The sequence below is a fragment of the Lagenorhynchus albirostris genome, chromosome 19 (assembly GCF_949774975.1).
Source record: "Lagenorhynchus albirostris chromosome 19, mLagAlb1.1, whole genome shotgun sequence".
In the NCBI taxonomy this organism is placed as follows: domain Eukaryota; kingdom Metazoa; phylum Chordata; class Mammalia; order Artiodactyla; family Delphinidae; genus Lagenorhynchus; species Lagenorhynchus albirostris.
In genome coordinates this window covers 60,214,258-60,221,484 of record NC_083113.1, presented here as the reverse complement: position 1 = coordinate 60,221,484, position 7,227 = coordinate 60,214,258, and the positions used below count along the sequence as shown (strand labels likewise).

Genomic DNA, 7,227 nt, shown 5'->3' with positions numbered 1-7,227 from the left:
GCGTTCACAGCTGCACCACCCTCTCCTCCAGCCAAGCCTTTAAATATGTAGATTCTGCTACGTAAGAGCCCAAGACTTTTTGATTATGTGGGTTGTATCTATTGATGTTTACCATGTTCATATCAAAACCGAGAAATGTTTAAGACACAGGAAGGCATGTTCCTCAGCTGTCAGAGGGACGTCGTTGTCTCACGTCACGTGTGTGCACTCAGGAGCAGAGGGAAACAGACACCTCCTAGTATTGTCAGGAAGAGAGTTTTACCTTGCTGACACCCACAAAGAGTCTTGGGGACCTCCCCCGAACCTCTCTTTGCAAGCTGTGGTCTAAGGCAAACATGGCATTTATTTCTTTTTGGCGGTACGCAGGCCTCTCACTGCTGTGGCGTCTCCCGTTGCGGAGCACAGGCTCCGGACGCGCAGACTCAGCGGCCATGGCTCAGGGGCCCAGCCGCTCCGCGGCGTGTGGGACCTTCCCGGACCGGGGCACGAACCCGTGTCCCCTGCATCGGCAGGCGGATTCTCAACCACTGCACCACCAGGGAAGCCCAAACATGGCAATTCTTATGTAACTAGAATTTTTTTTTTACCAAAGATATCTATGAGTGTCATACTTTTTTTTTTTTTTTTTTTTTTTAGCCACACCGTGTGGCTTGCAGAGTCTTAGTTTCCTGATCAAGGATTGAACCCGGGCCTTGGGCAGTGAGAGCGCGGAGTCCTAACCACTGGACCACCTGGGAATTCCCCATGAGCATCATACATTTAACAAGGGAACTTAGATTCAAGATTATTCTTTGGATGGACCTAGAGATTATCATATTAAGTGAAGGAAGTCAAACAGAGAAAGACGAACATCATGTGATATCACTTATATGTGAAATCTAAAAAATAATACAAATAAACTTATTTACAAAATGAAAACAAGACTCCTAGACATAGAAGACAAACTTACTGTTACCAAAGGGGCTGGGGGGGGGGAGGGAGAGATAAATTAGGAGTTTGGGATTAACACATACACACTACTGTATATAAAATATCTTGTAATAACCTTTAATGGAAGAGAATCTGAAAAAGAATATGTATATGTATATATATGTATACCGAATTACTCTGCTGTACACTTGAAACTAACACAACATTGTAAATTAACCATACTTCAATTAAAAAAAAAAGAAGACCATTAAAAAAAAAAAAGATTATTCCTTTTGGGCCCTTCTCCAGCTAAGACAACTTCAAGTACCAAGGGACAATTTGGGGAGCTTGTTTTTAATATAAAGTCTTTACTGAATTCAGCATTACTAAAAGTTTCTGAATTTACCATCCTGGAAAATAAGCACTGTAGTTAGTTGCAGAACTGGTACCAGCCAGCAGGCTGCTGTCCTATCCACCATCACCAGCAGAGCTCAGCTGCATCTCCAAGGGCTGCTTTCCAGGGATGGCGAGGAACACGGCCTCCCTGAAGGGACGTCCGTGGCTCTTTCACAAATCCAAGGAGAGGGGCTGCAGGCGGTGTCATGTCACTTACTTGAACGTGTCTGCCTAGCAAAGCTTCTGGCATATTCTACTCCAGTTACGTTATCACCAAACGGTGCTTCAAGTCCTGACTGACTGTGAAAGTGTTAAGAGATCTCCGTGTTTTGTTGTGGCTGTGACACTGTCCAGCACACAGCAGGCACCTAGTTGTTTGCTGAATGAGTTCACGTTCACCTCCCAGCTGAGCAAGGCCCCAGCCTTCTGCAGGCTGAAATTCATCACATAAAACATTGTGCAAGTGTGGGACAGCCTTACTAGGAACAAAGTCTTAGGAAGACATTTTTACTCTCAAGCTTCCTACTTGGATTTGTGATGAATTCACGAAAGAAAAGAATACATCGTGACATTTCTACTCTAACATGACATCAAAACAGGTAGGACTGCAGGAAAAGTACTGGGTACAGAGTTTTACAAATTGGCGGGTGGTTCCGGTGGTCCCAAGGTCGGGGACCCCAGGAATACCTGAGTGCTGCTTTTTGCCACAGTTCCTCTTCCTCCTGAGGTTTTGGGGAAAACACACCACAGAGCTATGGTAACTGGAAATCAAAACGCATAATAATTTACTGTGAAATGAGCTTGGGCTCCAAATTCTAGTGCTGAGAATGCTGGCAAGGTGGGGTCGAGCACAGGGCTGAGGCTGGGCCAGCTGGGCCCAAACCCAGATGTCAGTTCTTATCACATGGCCGCAGGGAAGAGAAAGAAGGGAGGTGCCAGACTGTGGGCCTGCTCTGGCCACTCGGCAAGGGAGAGAGGAGCCCAGCAGGTGCAGCAGCCCTGTGGCTCTCCCAGGCCACGGCACAGGGGTGTGGGTGGGCAGGGGAGCGTGGAGAGGTGATCTGTGCCATCGCCCAGGGGGGGACCAGGTAGGACGCATCATTTCTCATGCAGAAGGGCATCCAGCATCACCGGGCCTTTCTGGAGCCATGAATGGCTTGTGTCTGGTCAACAATTAGCTCCTTTTGGTTCCAGGGACACGGACATGCTGGAGCGTGAGTGCCTTTGGCAGGAACCTGGTTTTGTTCATGGCTAAATCCACAGCTCCCAGGTCAGTGCCTAGCAAACAGTAGGCCCTGTACTAGTGTTTGCAGGATGAATCCAGGTGCTCTGTGTGGGGTGCGGATGGGCCGTGATGAATCCAGTCGAGGAGCGGTATCAGAGGAGATGTCCAAGCGCAGGCACTGTCGGGGCCAGGCCTTCCTCACTGGGCTGGGGGACGCTCTGGGGACGGAGGATGGCCCCTGGACTACGTGGGTGCACGCTCTGGATTTCGCTCCAGAGCTTCCGAGTCAGAACCTCGGGGTATGCGCAGGTAACTGCACTAAGGAAAGCAGGCTTCCCAGGCAAGGGCTGGAGAACTACCCTTTAGGGATCAAAATCAGGAATTTGTAGATCTAATGTTTTGCTTGGCCACACGATGTTTGGCAAATTAAGTCCTTTTGTTGAAATGTCCAATAAAAATTTAATTTCCAATAAAAAACTGGAAGATGTGGCAATGCTGGCTCTGGCAGCCCCCTTCCGTCCCCCTGGCCCAGCAGGCGGTTGGCCCCTGACCCCTGTCCCACCACCCTGCCATCGTCCGCCTTCACTAGGTCCCTGTTATTCTTCCTATGTCTCTTTTCTCTGGAACTGCTGTGACAGCTCCCCTGTTGGCCTCCTGTCCTGTTCACACTGTTTCAGCAGGGCTGCTGCTGAGCCGTTCACTGCAGGGGCTGCTTGCAGGCTAAGACACACCCCTGTGCCCGGACGCCTTGCAGGTCCTGGTCACCTCTGCTGCTATCCCCCTAGAGCCCCACAAGGAGGCCCAAGCATCTCAGACTTAACTGTACAAAACTAAGCTCTCCCCCGCCACGTCTTTCCTGCCAATGTCGATTCCATCCCAGACATTTCTCTTTCTCTTACAGCCCACAAAATCTTGCCTACTCTATCTTCAAAACACATGCCAGATCACACTGTCTCACCAGTCCAGACGTCACTGCCACCTCTTGCCAGCTCCTCTGGGCTCCCATCATCTCCAGAGAGACTCTTTCTTTCTCTTTCTTTGGCTGAGCCAGGTCTTAGCTGTGGCCCGCAGGATCTTCGTTGCAGCACGTGGGAGTCTTAGTTGCGGCAGGTGGGATAGAGTTCCCTGACCAGAGATGGAACCCGGACATCTGCATTGGGAGCGCGGAGCCTTACCCACTGGACCACAGGGAAGTCTGGCGACCCTTTCAACAGTAGGTCCCTTCACCTCCCTGGGACCTGCTGTGGCTTACTTTTCATTCAGAGTGAAATCCTAACTCTGAACTGGGACCCTCACCAGCCACTTCCCTCATCTCATTTGCTCCAACTTTGCTCTGTGCTTGTCGGGGCTCCTTCCTGCCCCCTCCTGGGGTGCTCTTCCTCAATTCACTTGCCTTCTCCCTCACTCTGTGACTCAGCTCAAAGTTCATCTTATCTGAGTCCTTCCCCAGCCCCCATTACTCCACATTTAATACAGGCCTTAGAATGGTGCCAGGCACACAGTAGGCACTTAAAAGTCCTCAATGTGTTCTGAACCAATGAGTGCTATCCCTCCAGACACCACGAGAGGAGAGGTGCTGTCCCTCTCTCCACCTTCAGGACATGGGTTAGTCTGCCCCTTTGCCCAGGGCTGTCCAACAGAAACAGAATGCAGCCAGGGTATGATTTACAATTTCCCAGTGGCCACAATTAAAAAGAAAAAAGAAACAGGTAAAATTAATTTCAACACTATATTTTATTTAATGCAACTGTCTCAGATACTATCATTTCCACATGTTGTAAATACAAAAAATTTACTTTTTTTTTTGTGGTACGCGGGCCTCTCACCGCTGTGGCCTCTCCCGTTGCGGAGCACAGGCTCCAGATGCGCAGGCCCAGCAGCCATGGCCCGCGGGCCCAGCCGCTCCCCGACATGTGGGATCTTCCCGGACTGGGGCATGAACCCATGTCCCCTGCATCGGCAGGCGGACTCTCAACCACTGTGCCACCAGGGAAGCCCTACTTTTTCTTTTTTTAAAATTTATTTATTTTATTTACTTTTGGCTGCGTTGGGTCTTCGTTGCTGTATGTGGGCTTTCTCTAGTTGTGGCGAGCGGGGGCTACTCTTCATTGCAGTACGCGGGCTTCTCATTGCAGTGGCTTCTCTTGTTGTGATGCGTGGGCTCTAGAGAGCAGGCTCAGTAGTTGTGGCGCATGGGCTTAGTTGCTCCGCAGCATGTGGGATCTTCCCGGACCAGGGGTTGAACCCGTGTTCCCTGCACTGGCAGACGGATTCTTAACCACTGCGCCACCAGGGAAGTCCCCAAAATTTACTTTTTTACATTTTACATTCTTTTCTTCTTAGTACTAAGTCTTCCAAATCCAGTATTTTATATTCACAGCCCATGTCAACCTGGACTTGTCACATGTGACTGGGGCGGCCTCACTGGATGTTCTGCACCACATCTTACTTGGTAGTTCTTCTTTAACCTTCTGTCAGCACTTTGAGTGTCAATACTTAAGTAGGGAAACCTGCAAGCCACTCCCCAGACAAGACCTGATTTTCACTCAGTATTTTTAACTCCCTACACTGCTCTTTCAAAGCACTTATCATAGCCTGTAATTAGATACCTGTATGGCTATTTGATGAACTACCTTCTGTTCCTGGTCGTTCTCAGTGCCTGATTTAGTGCCTGGCCCATAGCAGACACTCAGTAAACATCTGTGCATTAATGTATTCAGTGGCTTAATTCTTTCCTTTTCTCTACTGTATATTTTTACCACATAGGTTCTGCTTCTGTGGAAGTTCGCTTTGCTTTTGCCTTAGTATGTTTTCAGATTATTTCAAAGCAAATTGCCTCCGTATTCGTATTTCCTACTTTCAATTCTCTATTTGGTTGAGGTCAGTGTTTTTCTTTTTGTTTTTTAGGCCGCGCCGCGCGGCTTGCGGATCTTAGTTTCCTGTAAGGAAGCAGGTCTGAGAGCTGACAAGGTTGGCGGACGGTTGGTCCAGCACCCCTTGGACAGCGGCAGGTGAAGCCAACGCAGGACGGACTCGTTGTGAGCGGACAGAGGACCGATGGCCCCAGCCCCGGGCCCTCTCTTCGCGGGCGCGCCTCCGGACCAGCTGGCGCCGCGGCTGCACCGCAACACCGCGCTTTCAGGCGCCTTCCGCCCAGACCCGCTCCCGACCATTCCCCTCGCCGCTTCCGGCACTTGGGAAGGCCAATCGTCACGTCCGAGAACAAAAGACCCGCCTCCTCCGCCAGGCAGGTAGCCAATCCGGCTGCTCGCTACCCCAGCGTCCCGTGCGCCAGGACGCAAGACCTTGCCCAATCCGTCCGCGGACGTGCTTCTGGTCCCGCCCCTGCCTGTGGTAGAAGCTGTCAATCTCGGCGTCCCCCGTGGCCCCGCGCGCACTTCCTTCCCGACGCCGTGACGTGCGCAGCCCTGTGCCCGACGGCGGCGGGCCAATGGCGGTGGTGGATACGGCGGGCCAATGGGAGGTAACGTCTCATGCGGCCCGCGCCGCCGCAGCCGCCGCCGGGTCCCGGAGCCAGAGGCCGCCCGAGCCGGAGCGCGATGGAGCGAGGGCCCCAGGCGGGGAGGCGCGGCCGAGCGCGCGGCCCGACGCCCCCTCAGTGAGCGCCCGACCGCCGCGGCGCAGCCCGAGGGCGGGCTCGCGTCTGCCCGCCTCGCCGCCGCGCCGGCGCTTGGAGCCCGCGCCGCCTTCCCGCTCGGGCCGCGGGCCGGGGACGGCCCGGGGCTGCATGGCCTCGCCCGCGCGCCGCCGCTGAGCCCTGGGCCGGAGACGGAGCCGGAGCCGGTGAGAGCCGCGGTCGCGCCGGGGTTGGGGCGGGCGCGGGGCGTGGGGCGGCCTTGCGGCCTGCAGGCCTTCCGCGCCGGGCGGAGCAGCGCAGCGGGCTTCGGCGGGCCTGGGGGCCGGGGTCCGGGGCAGCCGTGACGGGCCTCCAGGGCCTCCGGGCGGGCTTGTGGGGGGGGATCCGGGTGTGCCTGAGGGCCTGGGGGGTAACCGGGAGGGACGACGGCGGGTTTCGGACGGGCTTGGGGGCCGGGGGCAGACGGGGGTTTCAGGCTGGACTGGGGGGCAGACAGGGGCTGAGGGTGGGCTCTGGGTGGGCCTGGGAGGCCCAGAGGGCCGACGGGGGACTCCGGGTGGGCCTCGGGCCCTGGGGGCCCTACCGGGGTCCTGGGACAGCCTTGAGGGGCAGAGGGAGGGCTCTGGACGGGCGGGGGCCGACGGGGGTCTTCGAGGGGCCTGAGGAGCCGACGGGGGCTCTGGGCAGGCCTGGGGGGCCGACACGGGGCTGAGGGTGAGTTCTGGGTGAGCCTGGGGAGCCGGAGGGGCCGACGGGGCGCTCCGGGTGGGCGTGGGGACCTTGGGGTCCCGGGGCAGCAGTGAGGGGCAGACGGGGGGCTGCTGGGGGCTCCGGGCGGGCCTGGGGGGCCCGGGAAGCCTTGAGAGGCCGGCCGTGGGCTGTGCAGGGCCCCGGGCACCTGGGGAGCGGGGCGCCGACCTCTGACCCGCGGGAGGGGCGCCTTCGCGGTGTAGGCTGTAGTTGTTATTCCCAGCGTCCTATTATTATCGCTGTTTTGAAATGGGAGCAGGCGGCTTCGGGCTCTAAGCCGGAGGGGGAGGGCGAGCCGGGGCCCTGGAGGGAGAGGGGGCGTTGGGGCCGCAGGAGGCGCGTGGGCCCG

General features: G+C 55.5%; 1 protein-coding gene across 9 annotated transcripts in view; it reads left to right on the top strand.

The window, feature by feature from the left end:
- Nucleotides 1-5,457: 5,457 nt before the first annotated feature.
- ANKRD11 (ankyrin repeat domain containing 11) overlaps nucleotides 5,458-7,227 on the top strand; it is a 172,865-nt gene continuing 171,095 nt past the window's right edge. For 8 of the 9 annotated variants that reach the window (XM_060130827.1, XM_060130826.1, XM_060130817.1 and 5 more), the window contains exon 1: nucleotides 6,203-6,334. The gene's annotated coding sequence lies outside the window, so the exon portion shown is untranslated. Of the gene's footprint in view, nucleotides 5,782-6,202; nucleotides 6,335-7,227 lie in introns of those variants that run through there. The other variant, XM_060130819.1, reaches the window with a different exon arrangement.